General features: G+C 34.1%; 1 pseudogene; it reads right to left on the bottom strand.

Moving 5' to 3' along the window:
* Positions 1-6,263: 6,263 nt before the first annotated feature.
* On the bottom strand, positions 6,264-6,692 carry LOC116868974 (annotated as a pseudogene).
* Positions 6,693-14,259: the final 7,567 nt, after the last annotated feature.

The following is a 14,259-nucleotide window of genomic DNA, read 5'->3' as shown; positions in this document are numbered from 1 at the left end:
AAATGAACATCTATAACCTTAACTGTTTACATGGAAATGAAACTAAAATATAAAAAGTCAAGCATCTACAAAGTTTGAAAAAGAAAACCAAAATACACCTAATAAGATAGAATGAAAAAAAAAAATAAGAATAAATAGTATTTTTTCCTATCTGTCCACCCATTTATCATCAATGCCAAAAATTTATTATTTGAAAACACTGATAAAATTAGTCCCCTTCTCAAATATCTGACTCAAAAATACAAATAAGCAGTTATCAGTCATGATTATAAATCTAGCACATAAATATAATAGTTAGAAAATACAGGTGAATGGGCATAGTTTTAGAAAAGTCTGAGTTATAAATCTGATCTAAGAAGAAATAGAAAGTTGGTAACTATTAAATTGAACCAATAATAGAAAAATTTTCATAATTTAAAATACAGAACTGAAGAGACTTATCAGCAAATTCCACTAAACATTTGAGAAAGAAATAAGGTCTAGCTTTCACAGAATCTATGAGAAAATAAAGAAAAGAGTGAAGAGTCTATAGCTTATTTTAAGGACCTGTCAAAGCACTGATCTCAAACCTGACAAGAACATTAAGAAAAAAATTATAGGCCAATTTCTCACATAAACAAAGAGGTAAAAATCCTAAACAAAATATTAACAGACTGATTACAAAAATAAAGAAAGAAAATAAATAATGAACAAGTTATGTTTATTCCATGAATGCAAGGATGGTTTAATATTTAAAATGCAATCAAAACTCACATTTCACAGATTAAAGGAGAAAATATCTATTATCATAACAACAGTTACGGAAATGTATTTAATAAAATTCAACATCGATCATAAAATACCTTATCCTAACTTCTTTAACTGCTAAAAAGTATCAAAAAAAAGTTTCATACTAGCTGGTGATATATTAAAAACTTTTCTCCTGATATTCAAAATGGCACATTCCTGTGTGTACAGAGGACCCCATCGAGCTGAGTATTCAAAAATAAAGAAATAAAAAGAATATTGGAAAAGTATAAATAAAGCTGTCATTTTTCTGAATAATATGGTTGTGGACAAAAACTTCAAAAACTCTACAAATTATTAGAATTAATTTAAGAAGTTCAACAAAGTTGTTTATATGGTCAACTTAAAAAAATCCATTTTTTTCTATTCATTAACAACCAAACATTTTTTCTCAAAAAGTAAGATTCATAACTAAGTATATAGGAATACATATATTTTTATTCATATACATGTGTATTTATATATGAAACCTAAGGAGAAAACCAGAAATTACTGATACAGAGACAAATACATCAAAAGATCCATCATGCAGATGAGTTAAAAGGTACAATATTGTAAAGATGTTAATGCTCTCAAACTGATCTTCAGATTAATTGGCATCTCACACAAAATCCCAAACTCTATTTTATGCAACATGAAATCTGGTATTAATAGCCACATGGAAATGCAAGAACCAAGAAGAGCTAAGAAACTCTTAAAGGTAAGAAATAAAGTAGAAGGACTTACACCCCTGAAATCAAGTCAGACTGTATCAGGAGGTAACTAACTAGAGTATGATTAATGCAAGGATATTCTAATATACCAATTGGCCAGAAAGAAACCCATACTAACAAGGATAATTGAATGGTGAGAAAGGTGAAACTCCGGGGAGCAGAGAAAGAAATCAAAGTCATTGTAGTTAATGATGTTGGGAAAATTGATTTTCTATCTGGAAGACAATGAAATTTAATCTCTACCTTACAATGTAAACAAAAATTAATTCCAAGTGGATTGTAGAATTCAATGTAAACAGCCCAAAATTTAAAAAAAAAAAAAAAAAGCTTCCAGAAGGTAAAAAGAAAAATATTTCCAAACAAGTTATAAAAAACACTAAAGATAATTAAGGACATCTCTTTATCAAAGGACACTGGTGAGAAAATAAAAGGCAGACTAAAGAGTAGGAGAAGACCATGTTAACATAAAACCGACAAAAGGATCATATCATATTGAAATGATACATAAGAAAAATATATGATAGAGACAAATAGGAAGGAGGGAAAGAGAGAGAAAGAACCTTCTATAAATCAATAAGAAGAGATACCCAATCCTATCTTAAAAATAGGTAGGTAACAAGTCCTTCACAACAAAAAAGATAAATAAAAGACCAAAAAGTATATGAAAAGGTGCTAAGCCTCTCTACTAATCATAAAAATGAAAATCAGTACCCACCAGAAAAACTAAAATGAAAAAGACTGATGAGCACTGGATGTTATACGCAACTGATAAATTACTGAACACTACATCTGGAAACTAATGATATACTACACATTGGCTAATTGAATTTAAATAAAAAAGTGAAAATGAAAAAGACTGAAATATCAAATGTTGGCAAGTGTTAACAGTTAATATATCTTATATGCTATTTATGGGAATTTAAGTTTCACAACCACTTTGGAAAACTCTTTGGATTATTCTATTAAACATACACATATAACAATGATAAACAGTAAAAAGGCTATCTAATTCCTATGTGCATTCCCCCAAACTGTGTATACATGATACCGGTGGTCATGTACAAAATATTCCTAAGAGTACTGTTATTTCAAACAGAGGACTCAATTGGCCACAAAAGAAGACTGAATGCACTGATTGGGGTAGAGTCATGCAAGAGAATACCGTAAAACAAGCTCTAGTGACATAACACCAACACAGTAACATAGTAACACCAACAGCTCTAATAAACCAGGCAAAAGTAACCTAGCGACTTTAGAGGTGCATACCAACAATATCGAACTGTAAGAGAAAACAAGGATGCAATTACCAGGGACATCAAAATCATCTTTAACTTTACTTTTAAGTAAAGGGGGAGTGGCCAGAAATATTTGTTATTGGGAACTCATCATGTGGGGGCTTCTGGAGTGATGGCAACTTTGCATTTCTTGACCTACTTATGTTTGCTTCCTAATAATTTATTAAGTTGTATCTTTATGTTTTATGCCTCTTCAGTATGTGTTGTATTTCACAATAAAAACAAAAGATTTTTTCTGAAATGCTTTAATCTCATATCCAAGCATGGATAACTATGTACATCTAGGGACAAATGACTGTCAGAGAGATGTACAAATACTTTATGAAAAATTTATACATTCATCAACCTGCTGACACTTGTATCACTGACTAATAGATATACTTGTTATTGAACAAGTTTATTTAATTAGACTTCCTGCTTCCATGCTGTAACATGTCAGAGACATCAATTATTTGTTTCTGCAAAAGTCTTGGTAACAAGGTTGGAAATGAATTTAACTGTTGTGTGTACAGAAATCTGAGAGCCACAAATTAATAGGTGGGTTTCCGGTGCTGTAACACCAAGTTGTTATTCAAATCCCATTTGCAAATCTGTTTCCCCTGAGGACTGATTGGGTTCTATCTTACCATTCAAGCTGGCCCTTAGCAAAACATCAATGCATCGGAGAGCCTTTGACATCCTCTGCTGCTTCTGTGTCCCTTTCATTCCCTCTAGTCCTGTGATATTTCCTGTGCACTTGAGGCTACCAGAAGAGAAAGAGATGACAGAGTCTTTCACAATTTAGGATGAAAGCCCAAAGTGCACAATTTCTTACACAGGTTTGTATATTAAAAGAAGCCAAGATAGGGCTGTGGTCAATACAAAGATTCCTCTTTATGGAGGAATTACTGGCACTTTGATCATCACTGGTCTCATTTGAGTGAGCTTCTATTTCACCTATGCCTAAAACTAGTCCTCATAAATTTAGAATTGAAAGAGGTATTATGAATTACATACTTTATATATGGCAAAACAAAGTCAGAGTGCCTGATTAAACATCTCAAAGGTAGGAAAGCAGGATTTTACAGTTATTTCAGTTTAAAGTTTTCTTGTCTTTTTGTTTTATGGGCTTATAATTCTGAAAAATATTATATTAGAGATATGAAAAGAACCCAATATTAGGTGACATCTGTTTATTAAAAGCTGCACTCAACAAGTGTTAAGTATTAATATCTAAAAGATACTTTAAAAGTAATTTTCTACTCTTCAAAAAAAAAACCCTGATTTTACAGATGAAGAAATGTTTTTAAAACAGTTAAATATACCTTGCTGAAAGTCAAAAAGCTGAAAAATGGCAGAGCCAGAATTCCATTCCAGGTGGGTTTGGCAGCAATATTCATGTACTCTTCACATACTAGGCTTTCTCTCCATCTTTTACTCCTGATCTCACATGCTAATCTACCTGTCAGTTCTCTTATATCTAAATACAAATCCTGAAAGTATTTATCCTGATTTGATTTTTCCTAGAAACCTCAGCCCTCTCACTTAAAGGTCTTATCTAACAAGCCATTTTAGTTTCCAAATGATTTCTCCTAGTGACTGACAACACTGCCAGTGGACAATCTAGCATGTAATGTAGATACACCAGTCAACTTTAGTCAATTCCTGGGAAACCAGTAATGGTTGTCCCTTTCTCCAAATATAGAGATGTCGTGTACAAAATATATAACCATTAAATAACAAATAAGCAGTGAATTGACTTCCCATAGCGAATGAAGAGGGGTTATGTTTGAGGTATGCCTGTTAAGGTTGTATGTTTGCTGCAGAAGTTTGTGTGGTGTGACTGCCTGCTAGTTATGGGTTAGACACACCACCTCCCTCCTCCCTGCCATGCCAACTCTAGGTCCTTAACAGAAGTGAGTTGGCTATATAGCACAAGGACAGGTGGAGAATATTTTTAAGCAGGTGGCTCCTGATTATTTTTCTTTACTGGGCATGGAACTTCTGTGATGGTCCTACCTAGAATTTGCCCTGACAAAGTGAGAAAAAAATACATGATATGCCACTGAGTTTGTATACTGTGGACAACATTAATGTTTAGGAAATATTTGCAGTCAGAATACCAGCCACGCCTATTATATTGAATTTACAAATATTTGGCTCCCTTGGCTCTTGTACCAAGTCTCAGAGAGGATTAAAGGCATTTAGAAGAATAATTATTGTATTTGCTTGAGAAAAATCTAAATGGGCATGGATTTTCAGGTGATGGATCTGTGGTGCCCCTATCAGTTCCCTCCGTACTTTGAAACTATGTTCTTTACCTGAGGGTTTGTGATTATAAAATCTTCCCTGATAATTGTATCTTTCTTTTAATATGCTCTGTTTTTGATGAGTTTTTGTATGTTATTCGTGTTCTTAATGTTATTCACCAGCTTTTTGGGGTTATTATTTATCTCATTATATTTAAATTGAATACAGATAAATGTGTCAATCTGTTCATCCTCTTCTGGAGGAAGATGAGGCCTTAGATTTCTACACTTCCTACCCTTTCTCTTCCTTGTGATCCCTTTCTCTTCCTTGTGATTAATTCCTCAACATCAAATCTTCCCCTAGTGAATAGGTCTATGTAAATTATAATAGCTCCTTTCACTTCTCCAGGTTTGGTAATGGGAATGTGCTCTAATCTTGGTCAATGGATCATGAGGGAAGTCTACCTGGGGCTTTTGGAAAATTAATCCTCACTATGTTTTGTTGTTGTTGTTTCTCCCCAATAAGCAAGAACAGAACAGACCCATGTATTCCTCTGAGACTGGTTATTCCTGTATATCATTCATAGAACTGCTACAGTTCCAACTGCTACACTGCCATAAATGGTTCCAAATTTAGCTGGTAAATTCAGGTTGCTACTGAAGTCACGGCAATATATTGGACCCTTGCTAATATCAGTACCCACTGATTTACTAACCAAGAGCCTATTTTACCTCTTGATTTCTATTAGTCATTTTTATAACAATTTAAACCATTTTAGATTTGTTTCCTGAAGCCAAATACATCCAAAACATATATAAAATATAAACAGTTTTGTTTCCTTCTCTCTCTCACCCTCTCTTCTCAATAGGCCAATCCCTATTTAGATTTAAAGTCTTTGTGCCAAAAAGGAAAACACAAATGCAAAAATCTAAAACTGAATATCTATTAGACCTTAAGTGAAGGTCTGTGTATGATAAAACTAGTTCTGTCTTTGCCTGCAAATGTGTTTATTTTCCCTTCACTCCTGAATGATAGTGTAACTACCTATATAATTCTAGATTGACAATGATTTTCTCTCAGTTTCCTGAATATATTATTTTATTATCTTCTTACATATATTGTTGCCTTTGAGAAGGTCTAAGGTCAGTCCACCTGTAGAGTTTAGGTGTGAATTTAGGTGTGGTTTTACTTTTTTTTTTTTTAATGAAAATTTATTATTGTCATATTTCACCCTCAAAACCTATGATCTTGGTCTTTGCTTCCTGTCTTTGTATCAGGCCATAGGAAAGATACTGGCTCCTTTGACAACCTTAAAGCAAACCCCGGGTAATATCACTGACAGCATGACCTTTGCATCCAAATCCAGCAACCAGAACTTCATTATTTTTCTCAATAAAATTCAAACAACTGTCATTATGTACAAAGGCTATGGGGTTTTTTTGGACATTTTTGATCAGCTGAACCCTGACACACTTCCTGATGGCACAATTTGGCTGTCTGGCTTCAATTCCTACTTTTTTCCCAGGACAATTCCCATTGCATGGGAAGTACCTCTAAAAGGGTTGGGCTTTAGGTCAGTGCCCACATGGGTTTTCTTGTGCTGTTTATCATGATCTCTTCAGTGGCTATGGAGTATCCTGCCAGTGCAAAGACTGAGACACTTGCCCATCCTACCCACACCACAGGCCTGAACAAAGAGGATTTATTTTTATTTATACTTCTTAAGACAGTAGGATTCTCTTTCAAGTTGAAGACTAATAACTTTCTTCAGTTCTGGAAAATTGCCTGCCATTATCCTTTTATTACTTCATTTTCCTCATTCTGTCCTTTAGTATTCATTAAATTTAACTTGGCCCTTTTTATTCCATTCTCTCCATCTCTTAATTTCTTCCTCATATATTCATTCTCTTTATCTTTCAGAGATGCATTATGGATAGCCTCCTCAAATCTATCTTCTAATGAACTATATGTCTTGCTTCATGTATGTGTAATCCACTTTAATACATCTACCATTCGTAATCCTCTTTTTTGGCTTTTCAAAGATGGCATTTATTTTCATAACATGCTCTTCGTGTGTACATTTTGACTATTTTTTTTTTAAGTACTTGCTGATATCTTATTGCAGTTTGTAAATACTGACAGCTACGTCGTCTTTAGTGGGAATGTTTGTTTTATGGAGACTTGTAAGTCTGACATCAAGAAGCATTTTATGCTGCAGAGCTTTGCTTCTCTCCCTCAAGACTCACAGATTACATTAAAGTGTACAAAATTTCTTATGAATTTATCAAGGTAAGCTCTGTGCTAAGGTGAGTAGGCTGGATTCAGATCCCACCCTCTCACCTGGAGCAGGTTTGGTTTTCTAGTTGTAATTGCATGAATCTTTTCCTAGTCACAGCCCTGGGCATCCAGTTGTCAACCTACCTTGGGCCAGGAGATACAGTCTTTCAAGAACATGATTTAATAACCATGGATCTATCTATACTTATTTCCTTGATGATTTCATTCTGTCTGGTGGCTTTAAATATTATCTATACACTGATGATTTACCAATTTACATCTTTAACTCAGACATCTCTCATCAAATCCAGACTCATATATCTATCTGTCTACTTGACAGCTACTTAGTTTTCTAATAGCCATCTTAACCTTAGCATATCTTTTGACTGAGTTCTTATTTTTCTGACAAAAATAGCATTTTCTACAATCTTCCTCATTTTAGCTAAGGACTTCATCCTTCCAGTATCAAAACAAAAATTTTGGCGTCATTTTTTTACTTTTTTCTAACTATCTTACACATATACAATCTGTCAACAAACCCTAGTGACTTCATCTTAGAACAATAGACAAGATACTTTCATAACCTCTATTGTTACCAGTCTGGTCCAATCCACCATCATCTCTTGCCTGGAAGATTACCATAGCCTGAAAATTAAATTTTCCACTTTCACCCCTACCTCACTTGAATGTAACCACATGACTTGGATGCTCATTTACACTCAATTTTGTAATATTATTTACTTATATTTTCTTGCTCTGTTCCAACCACAGTGGTCACCTTATTGTTCTTGAATTCTCCTGCAAGGCTCCTGATTGAGAGCTTTTGTAACTACGGTTTCTTCTGTCTGGGTGTACACATAGATATGTCTCTGAGGCCTTGACTCACCTCCTTCTATCCTTTACTTCAAGATTTTTTTTTTTAGTAAACACTTTTCAAAAGGCTTCATTTAGACTTAAAGAAATACCACATTCCTTATATCTCTTGTTAATTTTTCTCTGTTATCTGTCACAGTCTAATGTATATTGTTTACTTTGTATCTCCCCTCCCTTCCACGAAAGGACACAGAGTTTTGCTTTCTTTCTTTCCTTCCTTTTTATTTTTTTAAAGATTTTATTTATTTATCAGAGAGAGAGAGAGACAGAAAGAGCACACAATCAGGCAGAGGCAGAGAAAGAAGCAGGCTCCCTGCAAAGCAAGGAACCCCATGCGGGGCTCAATCTCAGGACCCTGGAATCATGACCTGAGCCACCCAGGTGTCCCTTTCCCTTTTTTTTTTTTTTTTTCCACTTCTATTTTACCGGTGCCTAGCATATAGTGAACCCTCAATCTCTGTTTGTTGAATGGGTGAATAAAAACAAAAGAAAACAAAAAAAGGAGGCAAACAGATCTTTGTGTCTCTACCATGATTCAGGGAACTCAGTTCCTATCCATTCCTTACATGGCCTTAGGCTTTGTCTCAGGACACTTAGGATTGTAAAGATCTCACTTCTTAAATGTATGTCAGGTTTAATGTTGCAATTCTAATTTCATTCAGACCCCTGTGCCCACTTGGGCTCCCTTCGCCATATTCAGAATTTGTGTTTGGAGTAGGAAAAGGAAGATTTATTTTTATCAGTTCAGTGTGCCAGAGTGACAAGTCTTGGTGTTTTGTTTATTTGTGAGAATATATTCAGAGATTGGAAAATTACCTGGATGTTAAGCATTACATGGATGATTGCCTAACCAACACTCAATCATCACAGAGATGGTCTTTATAGATATTATGTCTTGAAGTATAAATAATAGGCACAAACTAATCAAATGTGATTTCCTGAAAAAATTGTATCTGGCTTCTTCAAATTGTCAATCAATTCTGACAACTTTTTTGTCACACTAAGCTCCATTTACCACCCTCTGGCTCACCAGAAAGAGTTTTTTTTTTGACTTGCAAAACTCAGTGAATTATTCAAGTCAATTAAAAAAATAACAAATGTGTTAAATAACTATATTTGCAGACTCAAAAATACCATAAATTTAGAGTTTATCTAAGCCAACCATCACCACAGCATGAATACTCCCAACCTAATTGTAAAGCAAATCTATTTTTTTACAAGAAAAGATTTATTTAATGCTATTAAAGGATCAATTTATTGTAAAATTCAAGAATAAAACAAGCTGGCTAGGTTTCAACTGTCTAATTGGATATAGTAGGCAAAAGGAGAGTGTAAATATCCTCAAGCAGCCAACTTTAATCTGTACTCTAGAATTTCTCCACAGCCTAGAATTCTGTATTTAAATAGTAAACACAAAACTATGATCAAAAATGACTTTCCTCATGTATACAGCTTAGTCATGTTTTCTTCTTATGCTCTCATTAAATGCTTAACCATAAAAATCCTCTAAGAACGTTCACCATAAAATCCAACCCATGACACACCCTCCCTTTTTAAAATTCCTATAGCAATTGGTTATTGCCAACCTTGACACCTAAATGTGTACTGCTTTATGTTGTGATTGTTATTTAGTATAGTTTTGTAATTAGTGGTACAAAAAGTACCTAGTCTTTGTCTCTCCCAATTTCATTTTAAGCTTCTTTAGGAAAGTAATAAAGTTGTGGTTTTTTCCTCTAAAAATATTTTGGTATGCCTACTATGTGTAGGAAGCATCTTTCTCTTCTAAAAAAAATTTTTTTTTTACCAAAAATTTTTATTTCCACAGAGCACCAAGCCCAGAAAATACATTTATAACCAGCTTGAAATCAATTACTTTATTCTCTTGGTATTTGAACTTGTGCTAATTTTCGAAAGCTGGAGTAAAGTAGTTGAAGACTTAGGAGTGGGATTTCGCAAAACGAATGTTTGCATCATGTGTATAACCAAAACAGATGATATGAATCAGCAGGGGATAAATGAGATTCCAAAATCAGCAGATAACTTCATTTTAGCATTCATTCTGTTTTTGCATTAGCAACATGAACAACATCCAATTTATTTTCTCAACATTGCACAACAGCATCAAATACACATTCCAGCATTCACTGTGTTTGTATCTGTGTTCACATCTGAACCTGGAACTATTCCATACCTTATTGCATTTCTTCGGAATACATTCAGCTTGGGGATTTCATGGTGAGCAAAGAGCTCTCAGAACATAAGTTGCAATATGTTGCTTTTAGCAATTCAACATATTCTTTCCTTGGAACTTCCATCTTTTTGCATTTATTTTCCCACCAAGATGTGCATATACATCAACACATTTGCATAAAGTATTCAAAGAACAAACATATAGGTTTGCTTTTTCTCCCAAGAACTTTGTAAAGTTGCCAATAGGGCATCTTTCCTGGTTGGTCAAATTTCCTTTTAGTGTTATGAAGTGTAGGATGTTTTAGCACTTCAGGTACTCTGCTGGAAATGTGTCCTCTTCAGTCACAGCCCTACTGTCAGGCTGAGGGGCAAATCAAATTGACCTGTCAAGGAACAGGAACTGTTTGTGATTGAATTATGTCATTTCAAACCAAAGTGGCTTTTTTTTTTTTTTTTTTGAGTTACTGGGTACTCACAACTGAATTTGTTTTCCAGTGAAAACTTATCTTCCTCGTCATATGACTACCACAATAAAATAAAGAGATAACCCCTTCTTGCCACAAGGTTCAAAAAATTTAACACCGAGTTTTTTGAAGTTCAGTCCTCTGACTGATGTGAACAATGCCGCGTTTAAGTTTGTGAAGTACAGATGCAGAAGCAAAAAGCTGACAATGTCTATTTTTCCTCTCTTCCACCCACACAAACACCTCACCCCACCAAGCTTCTCTTCCTGCCCTAAGCTCACCTGAGTGGTAAACTCTTATTTCTTCCACAGCCCTTAATTCAGAGCTGTGGTCTGTTCTTCTTGGTCCAAGGCCAAAGCCTTCTTGCCAGCTCTCTGTCAATTCTCAGTTTAGTCCAACTGATTTTCAGATTCCTATCTCTTATCTATGTGTTCTATTCAAGGTCACTGACAGCTTTGCAGAGTGGTTATAGATTTTATTTCCTCTTTAGAGTTTCCTCGACTAAAGTTGCTGGGGAGGAGCAATGAGGATTTCTTATAAAATTCAGATGTCTAATTTCTCTGAAAAGTCAAGAAATTTGACACATCCTATGACAAAATTCACCATTCATCCATTCTTTCACTTAAAAGTCACTGCCGAAAAAAATCACCACGGATTTTCACAAGCCCTAATCTGGGCACGAAGAACACAGTCTCTGTTTTTAGGCGTCATTGCAAAAAAGGAAGTGTGATTTAGCTGAGGCGAGTAGGCATATAAACATGTCATAATTCAGTGTAATAAGTCCCCTAATAGAGGTAACTCTAGAATGTGGAAAAGGGAGCAATTTACTGTGCCTGGGGCAGATGGGTAGACATCGCTAGGGTCATCTTATATGATCTATGTCTTAAAAAATGAGTCTGACTTCACCGAGTACTATGGAGAATAAAGATATTAGCAGCAAAAGAAATAGCAAGGAGGCATGAAAGTCTCTTAACATTTCGGTATGGTGGAATGAGAGAACAAAACATTATTAATCTAGGCAAATGATAGTTATTTATACAAATCTTATGTATTTTCACAATGCACTAACTAACTAGGATGGAATATGATCTGATTGTACCTGGCAGAACATTTGATAAAACAAACCTACATTTATCAACCATATCATTTAAATTGGGGTAAAATTTATATGCATTGCAAAACTGGCAACATTTCTGTTTATTTTATTTATATTATTGTGGTTATAGAACTCATGATACTAAAGGAATGTTGTGGTGAATAAAAAGTCTTATGGGGTGACAAAAGTTCATATCTCAAGCCTTTGAATAAATTATATAAAAATTAGTCTGGGAAAACATGGTCCTACTTATATTTTCTCTCATGTAAATGATGACCTACTATCTGTGAAACTGAACTCCTCAAATATACATGAAATGACTTTTATTTTGTGGTCATGTAATTTTCTCATCAAGTGGCTATTAATCAATCATAAATTAATCAATAATCAATGATCAAGAGTGCTGTGAAATTCAATGTATTATGGTATTGGAAAAATACAACATTTATAATCACTCCATCTTTTAAATTTGCTTTTAGAAGGAACATCTTCAATCTGATAAAAGACACAATGAAAAATACTCAATATTTTGTCCCTAAGACCAAGAACAAGACAAGAATACCTACTGCCACCATTCGTACTCAATATTGTAGTAAAGATTCTAAACAGGACAATAATGAGGGGGTGGGGAAAGAGACAAAGATGTTACATTGTCTAAAAAGCCTAAAAGAGTTATCATCTGCACCACTGACAGTAAAAGATTATTGACCCTTAGATTATACAAAAAAGTTACTAAAACATACAAGTGAGTTTGGCAAAACTGTAGTCAGTTCATTCCTAGGTAATTCCCCAAGAGAAATATTTATGGCCATACGTCCATAAAACTACTTGTATCCTAATTTTCACAGCAGCTTTATTTATAACAGCCCCAACCTGGTAACAACCTAAATGTGCATCAGCAGGTGAATGGATATAAACTGTAACATATCAATACAATAGAATGCTACTCAGCAATAAAAATGAGTCAACTAGTGAAACGTACACTGACATGGTTGAATTTCAAGATAAGTTCACGGATTGAAATATGCCAGTCAAAAAGAGTATATATCGCACAATCCCACATGTCTACAATTCTGGAATGTGCAAACTGAACTACAACTGCAGAAACAGATCTGTGGTTGCCTGGTGACAGGGAGCTTCCAGAGTTGAGAGCACTGATTACAAAACAGCATCAGGAAAACTTGGAGAGTGACGGCTAGGTTCGTTATCTTGATTGTGGTGCTGGTTTCATGAGTTTATACTATGTGAACATTTATTCAAGTATATATTTTACATGCATGCAGTTTATTTTATATTGATTATATGTTAATAAAGCTGTAAGCAAATATGTGAAATGAAGCTAAAGTAGTGCACAGAGAGACATTTACAGCCTTATATGCATATGTGAGAAAAGACCATATTTAAAATTAATGGTCTAATTCTCCCCTTAAAGACATTAGAAAAAATACAAAAAGAAGTAAACAGATAATGAAATAAAAATACTAAAGTAGAAAACCAAAAGCAGTAAATTATAAAGGCCAAGGTGATTCTTTTAAAAGCCTAAACAAATTGGTAAATCTGTAGGTATAATGATCAAGAAACTAGAAAAAGAACGAAAAAGGACACAGTGCCAGTAATAGACATGAAAAAGGGACACAGATGCTTGTTCTAGAGTCATTAAAAATACAACAAAGGGGGCACCTGGGTGGCTCAGTGGGTTAAAGCCTCTGCCTTCGGCTCAGGTCATGATCCCAGAGTTCTGGGATCGAGCCCCACATCGGGCTCTTTGCTTGGCAGGAAGCCTGCTTCCCTCTCTTTCTCTGTGCCTGCTCTCTGCCTACTTGTGATCTCTGTCAAATAAATAAAATAAAATAAATATTAAAAAAAATACAAAAAAGAAATACATGAACAAATGTTATCTCAATAAATTTAACAACTTATATAAAAGAGAAAACTCCCTAGATACACAAATTTAAAATATGAAGTCATAACTATTAGAGAAACTAGATCCATAATTTAAAATATCCCTCAAAGAAAACACCAACCCAGATGATTTTATAGGGGAATTTGACCAAGCATTAAGGTAAATAATAACACTATTTTTCAAACTGTCCCAGGATTTGGAGAAAGAAATTATCTTTCATTTATTTGATCAATATAATCCTAACTAATAACAAAACTTGAAAAAGAATCTTAAGAAAATTACACATGTCAATTCCTCTCAATTCTAGGTCTTATTGAAATAAAATAGCCTTCTTTGAAAAGTAATCAAAATTATATATTTTAAAAGCATTACAATATAGACCACAGAAGCTTTTTATGTGTGTATGCATATGCATATGTATGTCTGATACATA

Source organism: Lontra canadensis, unplaced genomic scaffold (assembly GCF_010015895.1).
Source record: "Lontra canadensis isolate GAN:19392208 unplaced genomic scaffold, GSC_riverotter_1.0 scaffold17, whole genome shotgun sequence".
NCBI classification, from domain to species: Eukaryota; Metazoa; Chordata; class Mammalia; order Carnivora; family Mustelidae; genus Lontra; species Lontra canadensis.
The sequence above is the reverse complement of the archived record's forward strand: the minus strand, read 5'-3'. Positions and strand labels throughout refer to the sequence as shown.